Genomic DNA, 21,391 nt, shown 5'->3' with positions numbered 1-21,391 from the left:
CATGCTGGTTAACACTGCGAAACCCCGTCTCTACTAAAAATACAAAAAAATTAGCCGGGTGTGGTGGCGGGCACCTGTAGTCCCAGCTACTCGGGAGGCTGAGGCAGGAGAATGGCATGAACCAGGGAGGCGGAGCTTGCAGCAAGCTGAGATTGTGCCACCACACTCCAGCCTGGGCAACAGAGCGAGACTCCGTCTCAAAAAAAAAAAAAGAGTCTCTTGTAGTTACTGTCATTATAGTTATTGTGCAGCTCGAGATAAGTGGCAGGGTTAAACCGGAAGTTGAACCTCTGACTCTGATTGCCTACATTGTCCCATATTATCAAAGACTGATTAGAGAGTTACTTGTAAAGATGGTAGCAGGAAAGTCTTTCTTGGGTAATGCATCTGTTGTGAATATTTCAGTAATAATTTATAGAAAACAACTCAAACTGACTAAAACAATAAAAGTTCATATTGCTGATCAATCCAGAGGTAGGGCTTCCTTCAGGTATAGCTTGAACTAGCATCTGAAACCAACAATTTCTTTCTTTCTTTCTTTCTCTTTCCTTCCTTCCTTCCTTCCTTCCTTCCTTCCTTCCTTCCTTCCTTCCTTCCTTCCTTCCTTCCTTTTCTTTCTTTCTTTCTTTCTTTCTTTCTTTCTTTCTTTCTTTCTTTCTTTCTTTCTTTCTTTCTTTCTTTCTTTCTTTCTTTCTTTCTTTCTTTCTTTCTCTTTTCTTTCTCTCTCTCTCTCCCTCTCTCTCCTTCTTTCTTTTTTTCTTTCTTTCTTTCTTCTCTCTTCATTCCTCAGTGTAGTAGTTGGTTTTGTGGTGCTATCGTGTAATACCTGAGCCTGGGAAATTTATAAAGAAAAGGGGCTTATTTGGGGTTCTGTAGACTGTACAAGAAGTGTGGCCACAGCATCTGCCTCTGGTGATGGCCTCAGACTGCTTCCAAGGACTTTTGTATGAAAAACAGGACTATCTCACCAATTTCTTCATGTTGAGCACATTCTAAAATTATACTATATTGGAATATTGAGTTAAACAAAAATATAAAATTATTATTTTTGCTTGTTTCTTTATACCTTCTAACTTAACCAATACAACATTAAATATGGAGCTTGCATTATACTTCTGCTGGGCAGTGCTGCTTGAGGTAGAACGATTCTGGGATTGGTGAGGTGGTGGAGATATGAAGCGTCCTTGTGACAAGGAGAGTACTTTTGCTCTAGGTTCCTGCCCCCTTGTATTAGTCCAGTACTCACACTCCATTTTATCTTATTTTAATATACAGTAAAATTTACTTCTTCAGTGTTTTATTAGTTTTGACAAGTGCATAGAGATGTGTAACCATCACCACCGCCATCAAAATACAGAACTATCCCATCCTCCACAAATAACTATCTTTGCATTAACCCTCCCCCCTGCCAGCAGCCACTAATCTGTTTTGCATCTCTATAGCTTTGCCTTCTCAAGAATGTCATATAAGTGGAATCACACTGTGTGTAACCTTTGAGTCTGGCTTCTTTCACTTAGCATAATGCATTTTAGATTCATCCATGTCGTATGTGGCAGTAGTCCATTGTTTTGTTGTCATATCATTGAGTAGTATTCCATTATTGGATGTACTGTAGTTTGTTTATATGCCAGCTGAAACACATTTGAGTCAAGGTTCCCCAGAAAAAATAGAACCAATAGAGAGAGAGAGAAATGCGGAACCACCACCATCACTCTCTGTAGAGAGAGAGTGTGTGACTTTGAAGAGCAAAATTTTTAAATGCGAGGAAGTCCAATATAGTATTTTTTTCTGCATGGATTGTGCTTTTAGTGTCATATTTAAGGACTCTGCCCAATCCAAGATCCCAAAGATTTTTTCTTAGAATATCTTCTCAAAATTTTATTCTTTTAGGTTTTGCATTTAGGTCTATGATTTATTTTAACTTTTGAACAGGTGTGAGGTATAAGTCATATTTCTTATTTTGTTGTTTTTTTTTCGGCACATGAATGTTCAATTGTTTTAGTAACATTTGTTTAAAAGGATGATCTTTTCTGTAATAAATTCCCTTTGCATCTTTGTTATGAACCAATTGGCCATATTTGCATAGGTCTATTTCTGGACTGTCTATTCCGTTCTACTGGTCTTTGGGTATATCATGTGTACATAGCTCTGTCATGTATTTCAGCAACTGCTGTGCTGTGTTTACACCCAAATTAGGATGTAGCTCTTCCCGACTTACAGGATAGAGCTGGCATTATTTTAAGAAGTTTTTAATTCCATACGTGCACAGATTATTTCTACATACCCCATGTCAACACTTAAGGGTAGCATTTTTCTATTTCTCAACTCACAAAATCAGTTGGGAAAGACATGTGGCTGTTTTCCTATAATGACTTGATCTCTTTTAAAGATTTTCCTGTTCTATTTTATTAGGATTAGAAACAGTGTTAATCATCTCGGAGTCTCCCTCTGGCTCTCCCAGGGTTGCATCTCATTCTGAGGAGCTGAGGTTGTGCCCTGGCGTCAAGAGGGGACCAGCCCTCAGCACTCCTGTACCATGCAGCAGCCCCAGAGACAAGGTCATCCCTACCCGCTCCTTGGCTGTCAGTTCATGCAGTCATCATGCAGTCTCCTGGTTTATCCCATGCAGCCTGTTCCCACATGCCAGCAATGTGGGATATTTCCATGCCCCTCTTCGGGACCTAGGAATTAGATAACACTCCTTCGTCCCTCTGGGCTGTGAGAAACTGCATGACATGGTCTTGAACTCCTCTACCTAGATTCTACACACTCAGATACCTCTTCAGCTCCAGCTCCATCCTGGCAAGGGCTGCCTTAGGGTCCTGCCAGCTGCTGGGCTCTTCACTAGGCAAGAGGCACAGGTACCCTGAGCTCTCAGATCATGAAACCCATTCGTAAACAGTTTTCTCAACCTTGTTTCTGAACTCACTCTGGGTAGTGGGCAGGGAGGAGGGCCTCTTCTTTCACACCCACCTTCATCCAATGTGTCTTTCTGAGTCCTTAATCTCAGTCCAGGCATGCTGCCTCATTCTGCAATTGGAAACCTTGCTTTGCTGGGCTTTTCCATCATTATGCAATTTCTGAATTTGTGTTCTGAGTCCTTTCTGTGGCCCTTTTACTGGAAGGGTCTGAATCTCCTTTGAAACTCATGAACTAAGAATTAATTTCTTCATTGCTGGTCAACACTACCTGGCTGCAGAGAATGCTTGCCGTCTTAGTGCCTGGACAGACAGAAGGATCAATGTGAGAGAAAAGATTACAAAAAAATAGATGTATTCTTATTTTACAAATATATGTTATGCTTTGAGATTAAGAAAATAAGTATCTGTAAGTGCTTTATTAAAGTCCTACAAGCTTATTGTTATTATGCATTTCTCAAATAATGCAAACTAACATAATACTAATCATCCTGAGTGAAGTCTTCAAATGTTTTGGCATTAAAAAGGGATACACCCAGTCAAAGAGCTGACAATTATTACCATAACATATCTCAAAATCAAATAATTGTGGATGAGGGTGTTTTGCATACATATGTATATGTGTTAGTTGTGCAGGGATTACATCCCTTTTGCTTGTGTGGTTAATTGTATAGAGTTACATTTCAAGAGCTAAAATGCTTTCGATGATTCAAGAAAAAATGTATTAGAATAAAAAAACCAACTTGCATATTTGAACAGTTTTGTTGAAGTATAACCAGTGCATAATAAACTATGTATATATGAAATGTATACTTTGATAAGCTTTGACACATGTATACACCTGTGAAACTATCACCACGATCAAGATAATGAATATGCCTACTTCTGCTAAAAGTTTCCTTATGCCCTTTGGAATTCCACCCTCACACCCCTCCCTACCTCTCCACACCTTCCTCTCCCCCATCCCCAGGCAACTGCTCATCTGCTTTCTGTCACCATACATTAGTTTGCACTTTCTAGAATTTTATATGAATGAAATAGTACAGTATATACCCTATTTTTATAGTTTTGTTCACTTAGCATACCTTTTTTGAGCATCATAATATGAAGCCAGATTTACCCTGATATAAAACCAGAGACATTATAATAAAGAAAACTGGAGGCTAATAACTCTCATGAGTATAAATGAAATAATGCTCAGTGAAATATTAACCAATTGAATCCAGTATTATATATAAATAAAATCAATGTAACTCACCATAATAAAAAAGAAAATCTACATATGAAGCACCTTAAAGTTTTCTTCATATTTCTTGTGCTTGAGGTTTGTTGTGTTTTTTAGATTCATGAGTTTTAGTTTTAATCAAATTTGGAAAATTTTTAACCATTATTTTCTCATATAGTTTTCTGTCCTCATCCTCCTCTATTGGAATTCAAATGACACATAGGCTAATTTAAGTTGTCCAAGTAAAAAAAATCCTCTCTAATTTTTAAAAATGTTTTTCCTTCTGTGTTTCATTTTGCATAATTTCTATTGTTGTATCTTCAAGTTCACTAACTTTCTTTTCCACAGTATCTAAACTGCCACTAATTCTATTCAATATATTTTTTATTTCAGACATTGTAGTTTTCATCTCTTGATGTTTGATTTGTGTCTTTTTTATATCTTCCATGTCTCTACTTATCATATTTAATGTTACTTATAGTTTTTGAATACATGGAACACAATTATAATAACTATTGACATGTTCTTTTTTTTTTTTTTTTAGTTGGAGTCTCGCTGTGTTGCCCAGGCTGGAGTTCAGTGGCACAATCTCAGCTCACTACAAGCTCCACCTCCCGGGTTCATGCCATTCTCCTGCCTCAGCCTCTCGAGCAGGTGGGACTACAGGTGCCCGCCACCATGCCAGGCTAATTTTTGTACTTTTAGTAGAGATGGGGTTTCACCTTGTTAGCCAGGATGGTCTCAATCTCCTGACCTTGTGATCCACCTGCCTCAGCCTCCCAAAGTGCTGGCATTACAGGCGTGAGCCACTGTGCCCGGCAACATGTTCTTATCTAATAATTCTAGCATCTATGTCATTTCTGAGTCAGTTTAAATTGATTTTTCTACTCCTTAAGTGCCATGTTTTTCTGCTCCTTTCCATGCCTGGTGATTTGTGATTAGATATCAGACATGAATTTTACCATCTTGGTTGCTAGATATTTTTATATTCTATACATATTTTTGAGCTTTACTTTGAGATGAAGTTATCTGGACAAAGTTTGATCCTTTAAGGTCTTGCTTTAATTTTTTTTTAGGTTGGACTACAGAAGCATTTTGTCTGGGACTAATAATCTCCACCACTTACGTAAAACCCTTCCTAGTGCTGTAACCAATGCCCTGTGAAATGTGAGATTTTCCAGTGTGGCTAATTATAATAGGCATTGTTCCACTAAGTTTTTGAGTGGTTCTCTCCCCAGACTTGTGGAGTTTCTTCACACACATACCCTGATTAGTATTCTGCTAAATACTGACAGAGAACTTCTACAGATCCCTGGAGTTTTCTCTGTGCAGCTTTCTCCTCTCTGGTGTTGTGTTGTGCCCTGCAAACTCTAGCTGCCTTCATCTCTATAGACTCTTGGCTTTATCTCCTCAACTCAGAGAATCCTCTAGGCCCTGCCTGGTTCTCCCCACAACTATGTCATATCCTGGAAATGCTCTCGAGGCAATAAGGTGAGGAAATATAGAGCTAGACCCCTGTGTTTTCGGTCTTGCAGGGGTCACTGTCATTTATTGCATGGCGTCTTCTATGATTTGAATGTTTGTGCTCCTCCAAAATTCATGTTGAAACTTAATCCCCAGTGTAATAGTATTAAGAGGTGGAGTTTTTAGGAGATGATTAGGTCATGAGAACTCCACTCTTATGAATGGGACGAATACCCTTATAAAAGGGCTTGAGGAAGTCTGTTGGGCCCTTTTTGCCCTCTTCCATGTGAGAATACAGTAAGAGGTGCCATCTATGAAGCAAAGAGTGAGCCTTCAGCAGACCCAAGATCTGCTGGCACCTTGATCTTGGACTTCTCAACCTCCAGAACTGTGAGAAATAAATTTCTAATATTTATAAATTACCCAGTCTAAGGCATTTAGTTACAGCAGCAGAAATAGACTGAGACAGTGTGCAACATCTTGAAAACTATTGTTTCATATATTTTGTCCAGTTTTGTAGTTGTTCCAGGCAGGAAGGTTAATCTGGTCCCCTTCCCTGCCTCATGGCCAGAAATAAAAGTCTACTCATGCATATTTTATTCTTTGGATTCTTATTCTATCTGGATTACTGTTCAACTCTGGAGTTATGTTGAGTTGTAAACCCCCTGATGGTCAGAGTAAGAGTTCACAATGTTCACAAATACTTTAAAAGTGAGAAAAGAGGATACATCAGACCTTTTACTTTAACTACTCGTTTTAATCATTTTAGCATTTTAAAAGCATTTCCAAAGTACAATGACTGCATGGGGCCCTGAGGGAGATATAGTTCCAGGCCAATGAATGTTCTAATGAAGTTTTATCCTGAGAAGGAGACAGATTTCTGATCTTAGAACTTACTTTGATAATAAAAACTAAACTAGTTTTATAAAGTTTTAAATGACCAAAGAACTACAGAACCATTATAAAAACCTTGAAATAAGTGGAAGTTAATAAAATTAAAAGTGAAAACTCTTTCTCCTCTGACCCCTGCTAAATCTTACTGCCCAAACAAAAGTCATTGTTACAAAATCCTTGAAACATTTTTCTATCATTACTGAATTGTGGAAGTCAGAATTTACAGGTGCATTCTGTTTTTAAAGACCATTGGCTCTTCAGTAAACTTGGTGTGTAAGAGAGAAATCATCCCCTGTCCCCCTCACTACTCTGCTGTCCGCTCCGTTGCGTGAAACTTCTATCCTAATCAGTGAGTACTCAGGCACCAGATTCTTCAGTCTAGTACGGTGGGACCTCCAGAATGTCCATTTCTCATCTTAGGCACTGCACAATGGTGGTGGTGGAGACAATCTTGTATACAGAATACTAGATTGATTCATTGGCATTGCATGCTTCAGTTTACCTCATCTTGTTTGCAGATAGGCTTAGGGCTAACTAGAAAAAGCTTAAAAAGTTCTTTGGAAGTGGAAACGGTTTCAGAAGACCTGGAGTCTTTCTCATCATGGTAGTCTGCAGACCCAATCAATTTGTGAGAAATCCAGCAGTTCCACCTCACTGCTGCACATTGATTCCATTACCCAGGGCTGCTAGAGGTCTCAATTTATCAAGGCCTGTCTGCTCTCACTGAGTGCACTGCTTTACCCATGATGTCATCACAGACAACCAGGACTACATTAAACTTGTCAAAGTAAGAGTCTTTTAGAAAGATGGGACATCCTGAACTTTTTTTTCAAATGAAGACATTTTCCTGTTTCTTGAGTGTGTTAAGAGGGACAGAGGGGTCCCCCACCTTTAGTTTTTGGCCACAACAGAAAACTATTTTTGATAAAGATCAGATATTATTATTACCATTTACCTATGAAATTTAGTGAGTGGCAATGAAACTTCTTAGCGTTTAAATTTTTTGATGTTCTGCCATTGGGAACTTATCTTTGCAACGCTTTTTGTTAAGAGATGTCATGATTCTGGGTTGGAGGAAGATGGGAATATCTAAAATGCTATGTCATGGTTCAATTATACAGAAAAAAATAAGGTAAACATGAAAAGAAAAACCATTTGACCATGGTGTTTGTGGCTATTTCCTTCTGGCATCCCAAGGGTTGTGATGTAAGCTACTCAAATCAACAGCCAATGGATGACTTTTTCCTTCACACTCCATGGGTCTCTGCTCAGAAACTCTGATCACTCAATCAGAAATACCCCTCGTCCATTACTGTCTAAATTCCTACCTTGCTTTATTTTCCTTTGTAGTACTTATCCCCACCTCGAGTTATGTGTGTTCATGTGTTTCACGCCTGCCTCCCTACTAGAGTGTCAGCTCTATGGGGCAAAGATATCAGCTGTCTTCTTCATTATGCTGTATCTCTACTGGCTAGAACAGTGCCCGCAGGTGGCAGCACTCAGTGAGTAAATGTTGAATAAACAAGTAAATAAATAAATAAATAAGTAAATGAACAAATAAGTAAATACGTGGATAGATGACTTCTAGAGAAGACAATTTAATTTTAGTACCTACTTGGGCCAACACAAATAATATTAATATAATAATGTTAATGTAAATGCTGTAGAGTGAATTGAAGTTGGAATGGGAAGTGGGAAAGCAAAGCCTGGTGAAAGAGAAGACTATTAACAGCCTCAACTTACAAAGTGGGTAGTTGAGATGTAACTGAGAAGAGATGAGACAAGAAAGAGAGGTTTAAGTCGGTTAAAGTTGTAAAGGTGCCCCATTGATAAAATACACACACACACACACACACACACAAAAATTGATAAAATACACACACACACACACACACACAAAATTGAACTTTGGGAGACAGAGAGGGATAGCTAAAGGGTAATAGAATTGAGACACATGTTCATCTTTTATATTAGGGTTAAGAGACAGTATTTAGAGTTGATAAAGCAAAGAAAAAGGACTCAACATATATTCTGGAATAGTCAAGGCAATGAGCTAAATAACTTTAAATGGAAACAGTGAACATACATCACGTCGGTATATAAATGTGTTGCTCCTCTCCCATCTCGAAGCAAATTGCATTTGGCCTCTGATCCCCACTGAGCTTCTGTCCTATATTTCTGATCCTCTATAAAACAAAACTCAAAACTCTCTGATATGGTTTGGCTGTGTGTCCCCGCCCAAATCTCATCTTGAATTGTAATCCAAATTGTAATCTCCAAGTGTAGTGGGAGGTGATTGGAGCATGGGGGCGGTTTTCTCCTTGCTGTCCTCATGATAGTGAGTAAGTCTCCTGAGATCTGATGGTTTCATAAAGGACAGTTTCCCCTGAGCTCTTCTCTCTCCTGTCACCTTGTGAAGAAGGTGCTTGCTTCTCCTTCACCGTTCGGCATGATTGTAAGTTTCCTGAGGCCTCCCCAGCCATGTGGAACTGTTCGTCAATTAACCCTCTTTTCTTTATAAATTATCCATTCTCAGGGAAGCCCTTTATAGCAGTGTGAAAATGGACTAATACACTTCTAATATCCATTTTTGCTTCCCATATTCCCTTTTAGCCCCTCCAATCAGGCTTTTGCCCCTCATTACGCCACCAAAATCACTTTGTCCATTTCGCCCTTGGCCTCAATGTTGCTAACTCCATCCATCAATGCTCAGTCCTTGTCTGTTAGCCTGCAAGCAGCACTTTACCCAGCTGACCACTCCCCCATAAACACTTTCCCTCTTGGCCTCCTCTCCTGAAGTTCTGCCTCTACCATTGGGTGACTCTGTCAGTCTCCTGAAGAATGTCCCATGACTCAATGCCTAGCCTCTTCTTCTTTTCTAAGTATACTTGGGACCTGGTTTTCTCAACCTCATAGCTTCAGTACTATTCATAGCCTCTCTCCTGTACTAATGATTTCTATGTCCAACTGCCACTTTAGTAAATACACTTTCATCCCTCTAGTTGCTCAGACCAAAAACCTTGGAGTCGTCCTTAATTCCCTGTTTTTTTCCCCAACTCACTTATAATCTAAGTCTAAATCCTGTCAGTTATATTTTCAAAATATGTGCCAAATATGACCCCTTTTCACCATCTTCACCAGTCTGGTCTAGATGGTCTAGTCACCATCATCTCTCACCTATTGTGGAAGCTGGCTTGCAAGATGGCCTCCAAAGATCCTTATTTCCCAGTATTCATGCTCTTCTGTAATCTCCTCCCATACCCAATCTGAGCTGGTCTGTGGGGCCAATAGGATATGGAAGTGATGGTGTGTGACTTCCGAGGCTAGGTCATAAAAGATATAAGCTCTTCTCACTTGCACTTCTGAATCACTCATGCTGGGAAGCCAGCCACCATGTTGTGAGAACATTCTAGCAGTCCTGTGGAGAGATCCATGTGGCAAGAAACAGAAACATCCCTGTCAACACCAGCACTGATTTGTCAGGTATAAGCAGGCCATTTTGGAGGCAAATCCTCCAACCCTGGTAAAGCCTGTTTATTTTGAGACTGTTAGATCATAAGGTTATGTATTTCAACCTTATGAAATACCCAAGCCAGATCCATTAAGCTAAGCCACTCCAAAATTCCTGACCCATAGTAACTGGAAGACATAATAAATGTATACTATTGTTTCAAGCTGCTAAATTTTGGAAAAGCTTGCTTCCCAGCAATGGATGCTGATACTAATTGCTCTAAACTGATCTTCCTTTAGTTTATTCTCCATCCAGCAGCCAGAGTGATACTTTCAAATGTAGGTCATACCATAAAATGGAAAATACACTGGATGGGAGTATTGGCAGATTAGATATTGCAGGAGAAAAGATGAATGAACTTGAAGGCACAACAATAAATTGGATAAAATGAAACATATGGAAAAATAAAACAGAAAAAAAAGTCAATAGAGCATCAGTGAACTGTGGGCAACCTCAAAAAGCTCTTGGTGTTGGAGTCTCTGAAAAAGAAGGAGGGACATAAATAATATTTGAAGACGTAAGTTTGTCATATGTGACAAAAACTAGAAACCCACAGATCCAAGTTCAGTGAACCCCAAGCACAAGAAACATGAAGAAAATGACACCATGTTGCTGCAAGTTGCTTAAAATCGGTGTAAAAGAGAAAATGTTAAAAAAACAACCAGAAAAAAAATGGAAACATTATGTACACTGGACTTGGTTAAGTCCATTTTTTTCAATGAGATTCTTGTTGAAAAAAATGTAAGCAAAAGACTTTCTCAGACGTTAAAAGGTAGAGTTCATCACCAGCGGATGTGTACTATAAAAAATTGCGGAAGGAAGTCCTTCAGGCAATAAAATGATAGAAGGTAGAAACCGAGATCAACACAAACGATTGACGAGCAGCAAATGTGGTAATCACATGTGTGAAAACTAAAGATTCTTTTTCTTATTATTGAAGTCTTTTAGAAGATAATGGAGCATTTACAGAAAAATTATAATAACAAGTTATTCTGTTTATGACACATGGAAAAATGTCTAATATCAGTAGCATAAAGGTCAGGAGGAGAGAAATGGAAGTATACGCTGTATGTGAAGTAGTAGAATATCACCTGAAGGTAGACTGTGATAAATTTATTGTAAATGTATGACCATCACAAATATTTAAAAACAGAGTCAGAGCTAATAAACCAGCAAGAGAGATAAAAGAGGATCATAAAAAAATACTCAATGAATGTTTAAAAAAGCAGGTGATACTTTGGACTTGTGATTTCTAAGTGGAAAGGTTGTGCGTGCTGCGTCATGGCTCCAGGCCTTCTCTGTAAGCGATGATGAGAGACTGGGGATGCGGGAGTATGCTGGGCAGTGGCAGCCACGGCTGAGCCTTGAGGTGGCTGGGCAGGCAGAGTGGCAGGAAGAGAGAGGCACTGTCTGGGGTGCTCAGAGGCTAGGCCGGCTGCCCATTCATTCACAGGGCTGTCCTGCTGCAGGGAGATACACCCAGGGGGCTCATGCCAGCAGCTGTTGACTAGGGCCATTCCAGGGCCTTGGGAGCAGAGCAGGTGGCCCTGCTGACACAGACCCTGTAGAACAGTAAATCCTGCAGGCGCAGGACTTCAAGAGAGAAAGGCTTCCAGTGAAACTGAACTCTAGTTCATAGAAGGTTGCACAGAAATTGTCCTGTCTTCAGCTTGCTAAAAATCCTCCCCTCTTTTCTTCGTCCTGGCAGACACTTCTGTAACTCCAGTAATAGCCTGTGGATGGTGAAGGGAAAAGTACCCTGCCCTATGGAACAGCCTCTTAGCCCTCTCACCGCAGAGCTCATTTGTGTGGTCCAACCCCCACCTTTACACTCCCAGGACAGGGGCCCCAGGCCCAGCGGCTTCACCCTGTTTCCCTGGCTTCCAGCTGGTTCACAGGTCAGGGGCTGGAATCTTCCCTGAACCGCCCCCCCACTTTCAGGCACTGTGGGAGGCAACCTTTCTCCTTGGAGACCCTCTTCTGCTGTTCTCCTCACGGATTCCAGCAGGTCTCCACCCCTAGCCTTTCTGGAATCCATTTCCTCTTTCGTGGAGCCCAAGATGAGGTGGGCAGGGTTGGGTTGGAGGGTATCCGCAAGCCTGACTTCCTCCCAGCCCACTGCCAGCCTGGGCTCTCTTCTCCTTCGGCCCTGAGTGCCTGCTCACCACTTGCCCTGCAGGCAAGGCCCACCTAGCTGGATGTATGCACACCCAGGAAATGGGGGTGAAAGCCACTTCCTTGCTGCTCTATGGGAAACAGAGTGCTCGCAGCCATGGAGCCACATGCTGGAAAGGAAGTGCTGTGGACTGAATGTTTTCATCCCTTCAAAATCCATATGCTGGAACCTAATTCCTAAGGTGACAGTATTAGGAGGTGGGGCCTTTGGGAGGTCATGAGGATGGGGCCCTTCGGAATAGGATTAGTACCCTTATAAGAAGAAATGCCAAAGAGAGGATCTGTCTCTGCCATCTGAGGGCACAGCAAGAAGGTGGCTGTCTCCTAACCATAAAGAGGGCCCTCCCCAAAAACTGAATCGGCTGGCACCTTGCTTTTGGACTTTCCAGCTTCCATGATGTTGCTTAAGCCACCCAGGTTATGGCATTTTTGTTAGAGCAGCCCAGATGGACTGAGACAGGAAGCTATTGGAGTGTCAGCCCCTGGATTTTCCCTACATGCTCTTCACACCAACTCTCTGGCTGCTGAGTTTACTCTTGGTTCCTGAAGATCAATTTTGAGATTAGAACCAAAGGACCATGATGTGAGGCAGCTTCCAAATCAGCACATGCCCAGCTGGACGTTTGAGAGCTCCTGAGAGGCTGAGCTGCCTCTAGCATTTCTCCACCGCAGCCTCAGCTCTGGGAAAGCTTTCAGTAGGGAAACGGCCCCCAGGGCTGTGTAGCCTGGTGCCCACAGCACCCTGCTTGCTTTCTTCTTGTCCTCCTCTAACGGCTTGTATAACATATGGACATTTTCTCGGGCCCAAACCTCTCCTGCCCTTTCCCCTCGGGCTTTGCTTCTCCATGGAGTTGATTTTCGAACATGGGTCTAGTGCCCATCCTAATACCTTCCCTTCTGATGTTTCCTGTCTAACTCAGTCCGTTTGGTGTTGCTATATCAGAATACCCAAGACTGGGTCGGGCAAGGTAGCTCACACCTGTAATCCCAGCACTTTGGGAGGCTGAGGCAGGCAGATCACTTGAGGCCAGGAGTTTAAGACCAGCCTGGTCAACGTGGTGAAACCCCATCTCTACTAAAAATACAAAAATTAGCCAGGCATGGTGGTGGGCACCTGTAATCTCAGCTATTCAGGAGGCCGAGGCAAGGAGAATTGCTTGAACCTGGCAGGTGAAAGTTGCAGTGAGCTGAGATTGTGCTATTGCACTGCAGCCTGGGCAACAAGAGTGAAACTCTGCTTCAGGAAAAAAAAAAAAAAAAAAAAGAATACCCAAGACTGGGTAATTTATAATGAACAGAAATGTATTGACTAATAGTTCTGGAGGCTGGGAAGTCCAAGGTTGAGGGTCTGGCATCTGTGAAGGACTTTTTGCTGCATCGTCACATGGCAGAGGGCAAGAGAGAGCCAAACTTGCCCTTTTACAACAGCACCGATCCCACCCATTAGGGTGGAGTCCTCCTGGTCCAAGTGTCCTACCTTTTTTTTTCCTTTTCTTTGTTTTTAGAGACAGGATCTGGGTTGGAGTGCAGTGGTATGATCATAGCTTACTGTAACCTTGACCTCCTGGGCCTAAGTGATCCCCTTACCTCAGCTTCCCAAGTAGCTGGGACTACAAGTGCATACCGTCGCATCTGGCTAATTTGTAAAAGTTTTTGTAGAGGTGGGGCCTCACTCGGTTGCCCAGGCTGATCTCAAACTCCTGGCCTCAAGTGAACCTCCTGCCTTGGCCTTCCAAAGCACTGGGATTAAAGTGTGCCACTGGGCCTGGCCAGTCCTACACCTTAATATTGTTACAATGGCAATTAAATTTCAACTTGAGTTTTGGAGGGGACAGACATTCAAATTTTAGCAACATCTCCTTATACAGATTCTTCGGTTATCTACAAGGCATCTCCCTTATGCTGGCATCTGTAACTTGGCTCTTGGGCTCTGAACTCGTTTGTCTTTTTCTTGGTATTTTTTATCGATATATAATAGCAGGCCAGGAGCGGTGGCTCATATCTGTAATCCCCGCACATTGGGAGGCTGAGGTGGGCAGATCACCTGAGGTCAGGAGTTCAAGACTAGCCTGGCCAACATCGTGAAACCCTGTCTTTACTAAAAATACAAACAAATTAGCCAGGCATGGTGGCAGGCACCTGTAGTCTCAGCTACTTGGGAGGCTGAGGTACGAGAATCGCTTGAACCTGGAAGGTGGAAGTTGCAGTGAGCCGAGATTGCACCATTGTACTCCAGCCTGGGCAACAAGAATGAAATTCCATCTCAAAAAAAAATTGTATGTATTTTGGGGGATACATGTGATAATTTGATTAATATATACAATATGTAAGGATCAAATCAGGCTAATTGGGATACCCATCACATAAAACTATTATCTTTTCTTTGTGTCGGGAACATTTGAATTCTTCTCCTCTAGCTATTTTGAAATATACAATAAACTATTATTATTATTATTACAGAGTCTTGCTCTGTTACCCAGACTGGAGTGCAGTGGTGCAATCTCAGCTCACTGCAACCTCTGCCTCAGTCTCCTGAGTAGCTGGGATTATAGGTGCCCACCACCACACCAGACTAGTTTTTGTATTTTTAGTAGAGTTGGGGTTTCACCATGTTGGCCAGGCTGGTCTTGAACTCCTGACTTCAGGCGATCTGCCCACCTCGGCCTCCCAAAGTGGTAGGGTTACAGGCGTGAGCCACTGCACCCGGACTAAAATATTGTTCACTATGATTTCCCTACTGTTCTATCACATACTATCAACTAGTCCTTCTATCTAATTGTATTTTTGTACCCATTAACGAATTCGTCTTCACCCCCTCACACCTCCTCTGTCCCTGGCCTCCGCTAACCATTCTGTTCTCTAATTCCATGAGATCCACTTATTTTATTGTTATTTTTAATAATAATATGAGTGAGAACAAGCAATCTTTGGATTGGATGTTGGATGTGAGAACATGCAACATGAGTGAGAACATGCAATCATTGTCTTTCTGTGCCTGGTTGTTTCACTTCACATTGAGCTCATTCCTTTCTAAAGAAACTTCCTCAAAGGTGCCATCAGATTTACGGCCCTCATTTTCTCCCTCATCCTCCCCCTCCATTAAGAACTCAAATTTTGTTGATGATGGTGCAAAGGTAATCAGGGCAATCCCATCCTCCTCTGTCGTTGATTGGTCTGGGGGCAGGTGTGCTTTCCAAATCTGACCAATGAGATGTGAGAAGTCTGTTAGAAGACTTCGGGAATTTTTTTTCCTACCTAATAACAAGATGGACTCCAGGCCTCATAAAAGGGAGGGCCTTTTATTCCATGCATTTCCTTCATGCTTAGGATGCTGCCAAGTGAGCATGTGGTATTTGAGGCTGCAACAGCCACCTCGTGACCATGAAGGATGGCCTGTGTTTAGATGGGAAGTCCTGAGACCTTAGCATCGTAGGTATACCTCTGTACAGCCCTGCCTGCCTCTGGGCTTCTTGGAAAGTGACATAATAAGGGTCTGTATTATTCTAGCCACCCTCCATTTGATAAACCATTACTTGTAGCTGGAAGTGTCCTAACTGCTGCACAGGGTATCCAGACTAATATGACCATATCTGCCGCTAACCCTTTAAAATCCATTCTATGTAGGTAGCAAAATTCTCTTTCTGCAATAAGACCTCAGTGACGTCACTTCCCTTATCCAGAGTTGGCGGCAGCTCCTGATGGTCTATCTGTTTGCGTCCCAGCTTCTCAGCAGGTCTGGCTTGAATGGAGAATCTCTCAGCTGGAGTCTGCAGTGAATGAAGTCACGTCACAGTGAGTGCTTCTACGAGGCCTTAGAGGTCCACACAGATACTTGTTACACTGAGCATAAGGCGCTGCCACCATGACCCAGATAAATCATTTCCAACTCATCATCACAATTCCTTAGAGGGCTTCTTATGAACAGATGGTTGGTCCTCACTGTCAAAGATTCTGATTCAGTACATCTGGGGAACAGCCCAATAATTTGCATTTCTGACAGGCTCGCAGGGGATGCTGATGCTGCTGGTCCAGGGACCACCCTTTGAGAACCACTGGCTCCCCGACTTTCTCCCCTCCACCCTGCTGCCACCAGGGACCCTCAGTGTTCAGTTGGAACTGCACTTAAATTCATTGTCAACCCACAGCAGGAATGAAGGTTAAGCGCCGAGGGGAGGGGATAAAGAAAGAGAAGTACTTACGGAGTACCTCCATAAGTTCTCTGGGCCAAGCAGGAATGCTTTATGATGTGCTGACACCTCCCCCATTCCAGGAACTACATGGGCAAGTGATTCAATGGTGAGCACAGGCAGATATTGCTCCTGCATTCATGGAGCTCACACACAAGTGACTAGACAAAGAGCAAGTGAACAATTAAGGAAAATAAGCTCAGATGTCATAGGATCTATGTAAGAAACAAGGGGGGGCTACCTTATACAGGAAGCCATGGAAACCCTCTCTGAGCAGGCGACTCTTAAGTTGAGAGAAGCCAAAGCGATGGGGAGAGGGAGCAATTCACAACAAACTGGGAAGAGGAAACAAGGTGTGCAAAGGCCCTGAGGTGGGGACGAGCTGGGTATGGCCAAAGCTCAGAAAGTCAGATTGGCTGGGAATGCTGGAGCAAGGGGAAGCGGCATGAGATGCAACCGGCGAGTAGGCAAAGAGAAGCAGCACAGAGAGGGATTCATAAAACACACCACAAAAGCCCTGCCAAGTACATGCTGTCTCTCCACTGAGTGTCAGCGCCGTGGCAGAGAATCCTCTATTCTGCCATGGAGCTCAGGACACACATCAGCATGAGGTGCCCCCTTCCTGGAGTCAGATACCAGACATGTTGCTCAGAGGCCCGGGAGGACGGTCCTGGTCCCACCCCGGATGTGGAGAGAAAGCAACTGGTTGTGGCAGAAATAACATGGAGTCTGGAAAAGAAGAGCTGGGTCCAATCCTGGTTTTTGTAGCTGCAACCAAGTCCCTTGTTCCACTTGAGCCTGATGGCCTCTTCTGGAGAATGGGAATCAGAATGCCCTGTTTGTCACCTCATATGTACAGGCTCTTTACATCTGTAAAGGATTATTTCTCCAGTGCCTGTTCATCTATTTTGATATTCTAATGAAAAATTCACAACCAAACCATTCTGGCCACCCCCCCTACTATGTGCGATACATGCTGTACTCTTCTGGTGCTCAAAGGGGCATAGGGACTCTTGGCCCATTTGAAGAAGGCAGGAGGACTCGGAAAAAGTCTCCTGGAATCACATTTTCACTGGCCTGGAAAAATGTCCCTGAATGTTTTCTGATGGAGGCCTTGGAGGCTCCCTAGAGTTGAACAGGAATAGTCCGTGGCAGACCCACGTGTCTTGTTGTTTCTGAACCTTTGGCAAAATTAGGAGCAAGTTCTCCGGGCCAAGCAGGAATGCTTTATGATGTGCTGACACCTCGAGGAGATGTCCCAGGGAGCGCCGGATGCCATCTCCGAAGCATGTGAGTTTATGGCTTTCTCTTTTGCAGGCTCCAGGAATGTAGGCTCCTCCTGTGTTTGTGGCTTAGAACAAAAAGGAAATCTGTGAGGAGTCACCTTTGCCCAGGCTCAGGCCGTGCCCAGGCCCATTCCTTGAGGTTTTGGCATTCAAAGGAAAGAGCAAGTACTCTCCTGGCTGCACACTCTGCTTCCCTCCAGCCCTGCTGTGGCTCCAACAGAGGGGCACCGTGGGCGTCCCCTGTTGAAGGACACACCACTGCTCGTGAGCAGAGCCATCTCCGGCCTGGGTTCCAGTTCTGGCTCTGTCACTGTGAGCCATGTGACCTGGGCAAACCACCTTGTTCTCTCTACCCTGAAAATAGGGTGAATACAGCCAACCCTCTAGAGTAGCAATCAGAAGCTACTAGTAGATAGTTATTGATGGAAGTAGCTGTGATTGATTGAGAACTTTAGTCACTATGCTAAACTACTCCTGTGAATTATTTAATTCAGCATTCACAGGATTCCTATGAATAGGCACCATTTTACAGAAGAGCAAATGAGGCTCAGAGCCATTAGGCAAGTGGCCCAAGGTCACACAGCTGGCAGGTTCAAACCCACCAGACTGCAGGGCCGACCATTATACTGAGAGTCTCCTAGGTTTTCTGCTGAACCATTGCAAGTGCCAGACGTTACTGTTTAAGGAGCCTGGCTAAAGGCATGACCTGAGATGCAGCTCCCTGCTCACTAGTTCCCTTGCCATGTGCTCATCTCCTGAGTAGAGAAGTCAGAGCAACAGACCATGGCTGTGCGTACTGAGGATCAGAGCTGGCAGGGAGCTCAGAGGCGCCCAGCTCCCACAAGCAACTGTGCCAGGTTTGGGCTAGTTCCCCTGAGACATGGGCCTTCAACACTCCTCTGAGTAGCTTTTGTTTTCTTAGGCTTGAACAGGAACCTGCCAGAGCTGAGCATTTGATGGTGAGGAGCTTGGAACCCGCTACGGGATAGTCCTGGGCAAGTTAGTTTGATCTTTTGAGCCTATTTCCTCATCTGCAGTTGGGGCCATGATAGTTCTTATTCTTCAGGGCATGAGATGGAGCATATAGAGCTCTTAGCATCGCATCTGGTATACAATAAGCACTGAGCAGAGGGGAGCCTTATCATCGTATCCTGAAGGCTCCAGGCAGAGGGCAAAACAAGGGTAGGAAATTAAGCCCTCATTATGAAAATATTCTAGGACACAGACAGGCAAAAGTCAAATAAAGGAAGACCCAACTATAATGTGACACCCAGCAGGCCCTCCCTGGCCTTTGTATTCTTCTTCCTTGTGTATCTATTTTCACCCTTCCTTTTAAATGTATCTAACCTTTTCTCAAATAGAGCAATAAGTCCCTTCCCCACTTTGCCCCGAGGGACATGTGGGAGATTCTAAAGATGCTGTGATGTCCAGCTTCTTCTGAGAAAGGCAGAGCATCACATTGCCAAGAGCACGGGCTGTCCTGAACTCTAAGTACCCTGGTCACAGTTTGCTGTGTGTTATGTTTAAGGCACATAATTAGTTGTGCCTTTTTCCTGAGGCCTTAAAAAAATTGTTAAATTCCCACAGAGTCTCTTTAAATCAGCTAAACAGTAAATTCTTTTTGCATTAACCTTAAGGGAACTGAGTGGTTTGTAGAAATGTCTAAGACTCAATCATTTTCCAGGGGCTGAACTGTGTTTTTGAGTCTACATCACCAAGAATTCCACCCAAGAGGGCAGCAGAATTACATTGCCTGAGTACAGTGATACAGTATCTATGGCCTCCTTTCTTGCTGACAGCACCCTGACTTTGTTTAGAGCAGCAACAAACTCAGTTCTCAGTGGCATACTCACTTTCCCAGACACCCTTACAACTAGAGGCAGTCTTGTAACACCTGGTGGACAATGAGACATGCACGTGGGAGAGCTTTGGGAGCTCTTTGGAAGATGTGCACTTTCTCCTTTCTCCCTTGTTTCTACCTTGAACACAGACATGAGGTGTGGAACCAAAGCCACCATCTTGAAAAAACGATGAAAAGCTGAAGAGAATGGAAAAGAAGTGGTCCTGACTTCACTGAGCTGCTGGACTATCCCAGCACTTCCTGCTTCCAGCTGTATAATGTGAGAAAAACAAACTCCTTCAAGGCTGTGGTGGGAGTTGGGTTGCCTAGATGGCTGAACTGCTCTGGGGCAGATACCTGAAGTGAGGCCATTGTGGGGCAGGGGGAACCCCCAGATATGAGCATCCCCACCTCACCCTGGGCCTTTCATGTCCCACAGGCGAAAAACTTGTTTAAGTCACTTTAGTTGGATTTTTATTACTTGCAGCCTAAAGTATTTCTAACTGGTAAGCAGAGCTGGATGTAACCTTTGAAAACCCAGGTAGGGCAAACTGGGGAGTAAATTCAGGGCTGGATTTTCCTCTTTGATCATGGTCTTTCCACTCCTTCTGAGTTAGAGATTGGCTAAATCACCCTTGGAAAGCAGCAGAGTGTATCCAGAAAATCTAGATCAGGAAGTTTGGGTAGGTCACAGACAAGACACATCTAGAAAAAGCAGTGAGGGTCCTTGTGTCATACACTCATAGCTTTTCAGGGGAGGATGTCCTCAGAGAGCACCCAGATCCTCATCTCTCCTCGCCTCCTTGGGTTCCCATTCAGCTATGTCAAATTACTCACCATTTCCTGAACATTTTGTGCCTTGGCTAAGCCATCCCCTTGGCTCCAAAGCTTTCATCATCCCTTCTTCCACTCCCCTTTTTGGCTCATCCTTCAAGACCCTACTTGGTGACCTCTTCTGTCAGGTCTTCCTGATCACCCCCATGTGTCCCCACCCACACAGGATGTATTGCTTCTTCCCCTAGGTCATACCAGAACTCTACTCTGACATCTTTTCTAGCTCTCCTTCATCCAAGAAGTGCTTGTTCCTTGGAATACCAGGACAGGCAGTTGTTAGCACATGATACTGTAATTCATTGTAGACACGTTTATCTCACCCACCAGAGTAGGATTTCCATCAGGACAAGATCGATTTATCATGACCACTTGGATTTTTTTCCAGAGCCCATTGTGGTACACAGAAGACAGAAATCTGGGCTTAAATGTTCAAATCTAGTGCTGCTCAAGTGTGTGCATGGGAATGTGGTTTCCTGGGAAGATTGTAGAAACTGCACACCAACAGGATTCCATGGTCAAACAAGTATAGGGAATGCCAGAGTGCACAAGGCCACAGGTCTCTATTGCCAGGTTTCTCAAAGCCTTAACCACTTGTGAATCACCAAGAGGAAAACTGAGTATGCAGGCTTGCCCCAGTGGATTTGACCATGGGATTTCTTTTTCATGGAGAACCTCAAGGGGCTAAAGTGTGGAGGAATGCATTTTTGACACCCAAAGTCAGGCATTCATTCATTTTGAAAAGAAAGAATCACCTGGTATCTTTCTTAAGGTTTCCTAGCTGGTTGGAGGAGTAGATGGGACCTAAGATTGAGAGTCCTTGAAGGTATACCATGGCAGACCTCAGGGGTCATCAGACAGGTGGTCAGTGAACTGTGGTTGACAGGCAACAATTTGAGGGGTCAAGAAGACCTGGGCTCAAATTTGAAATTTTCACATACCTGAGTCACCTAAGCAAACACTCCAGACTCTCTCAGCCTCAGCTTTCTCATCTTTAAAACGTGGCTAATCGTGCCTATCTCGCACAGTACTTGTGATGTCTCAAGTGTCAAACATGTAT

The 21,391-nt window shown here is 43.3% G+C and overlaps 1 long non-coding RNA gene across 2 annotated transcripts in view; it reads left to right on the top strand.

Moving 5' to 3' along the window:
- Positions 1–17,591: 17,591 nt before the first annotated feature.
- LOC139363694 (uncharacterized) overlaps positions 17,592–21,391 on the top strand; it is a 36,093-nt gene continuing 32,293 nt past the window's right edge. The window contains exons 1-2 of one of the 2 annotated variants that reach the window (XR_011624447.1): positions 17,592–17,664; positions 19,651–19,780. This is a non-coding gene — a long non-coding RNA (uncharacterized lncRNA). Of the gene's footprint in view, positions 17,665–19,463; positions 19,781–21,391 lie in introns of those variants that run through there. The other variant, XR_011624446.1, reaches the window with a different exon arrangement.

This window comes from Macaca nemestrina, chromosome 6 (assembly GCF_043159975.1).
Source record: "Macaca nemestrina isolate mMacNem1 chromosome 6, mMacNem.hap1, whole genome shotgun sequence".
Lineage (NCBI taxonomy): Eukaryota > Metazoa > Chordata > Mammalia > Primates > Cercopithecidae > Macaca > Macaca nemestrina.
The sequence above is the reverse complement of the archived record's forward strand: the minus strand, read 5'-3'. Positions and strand labels throughout refer to the sequence as shown.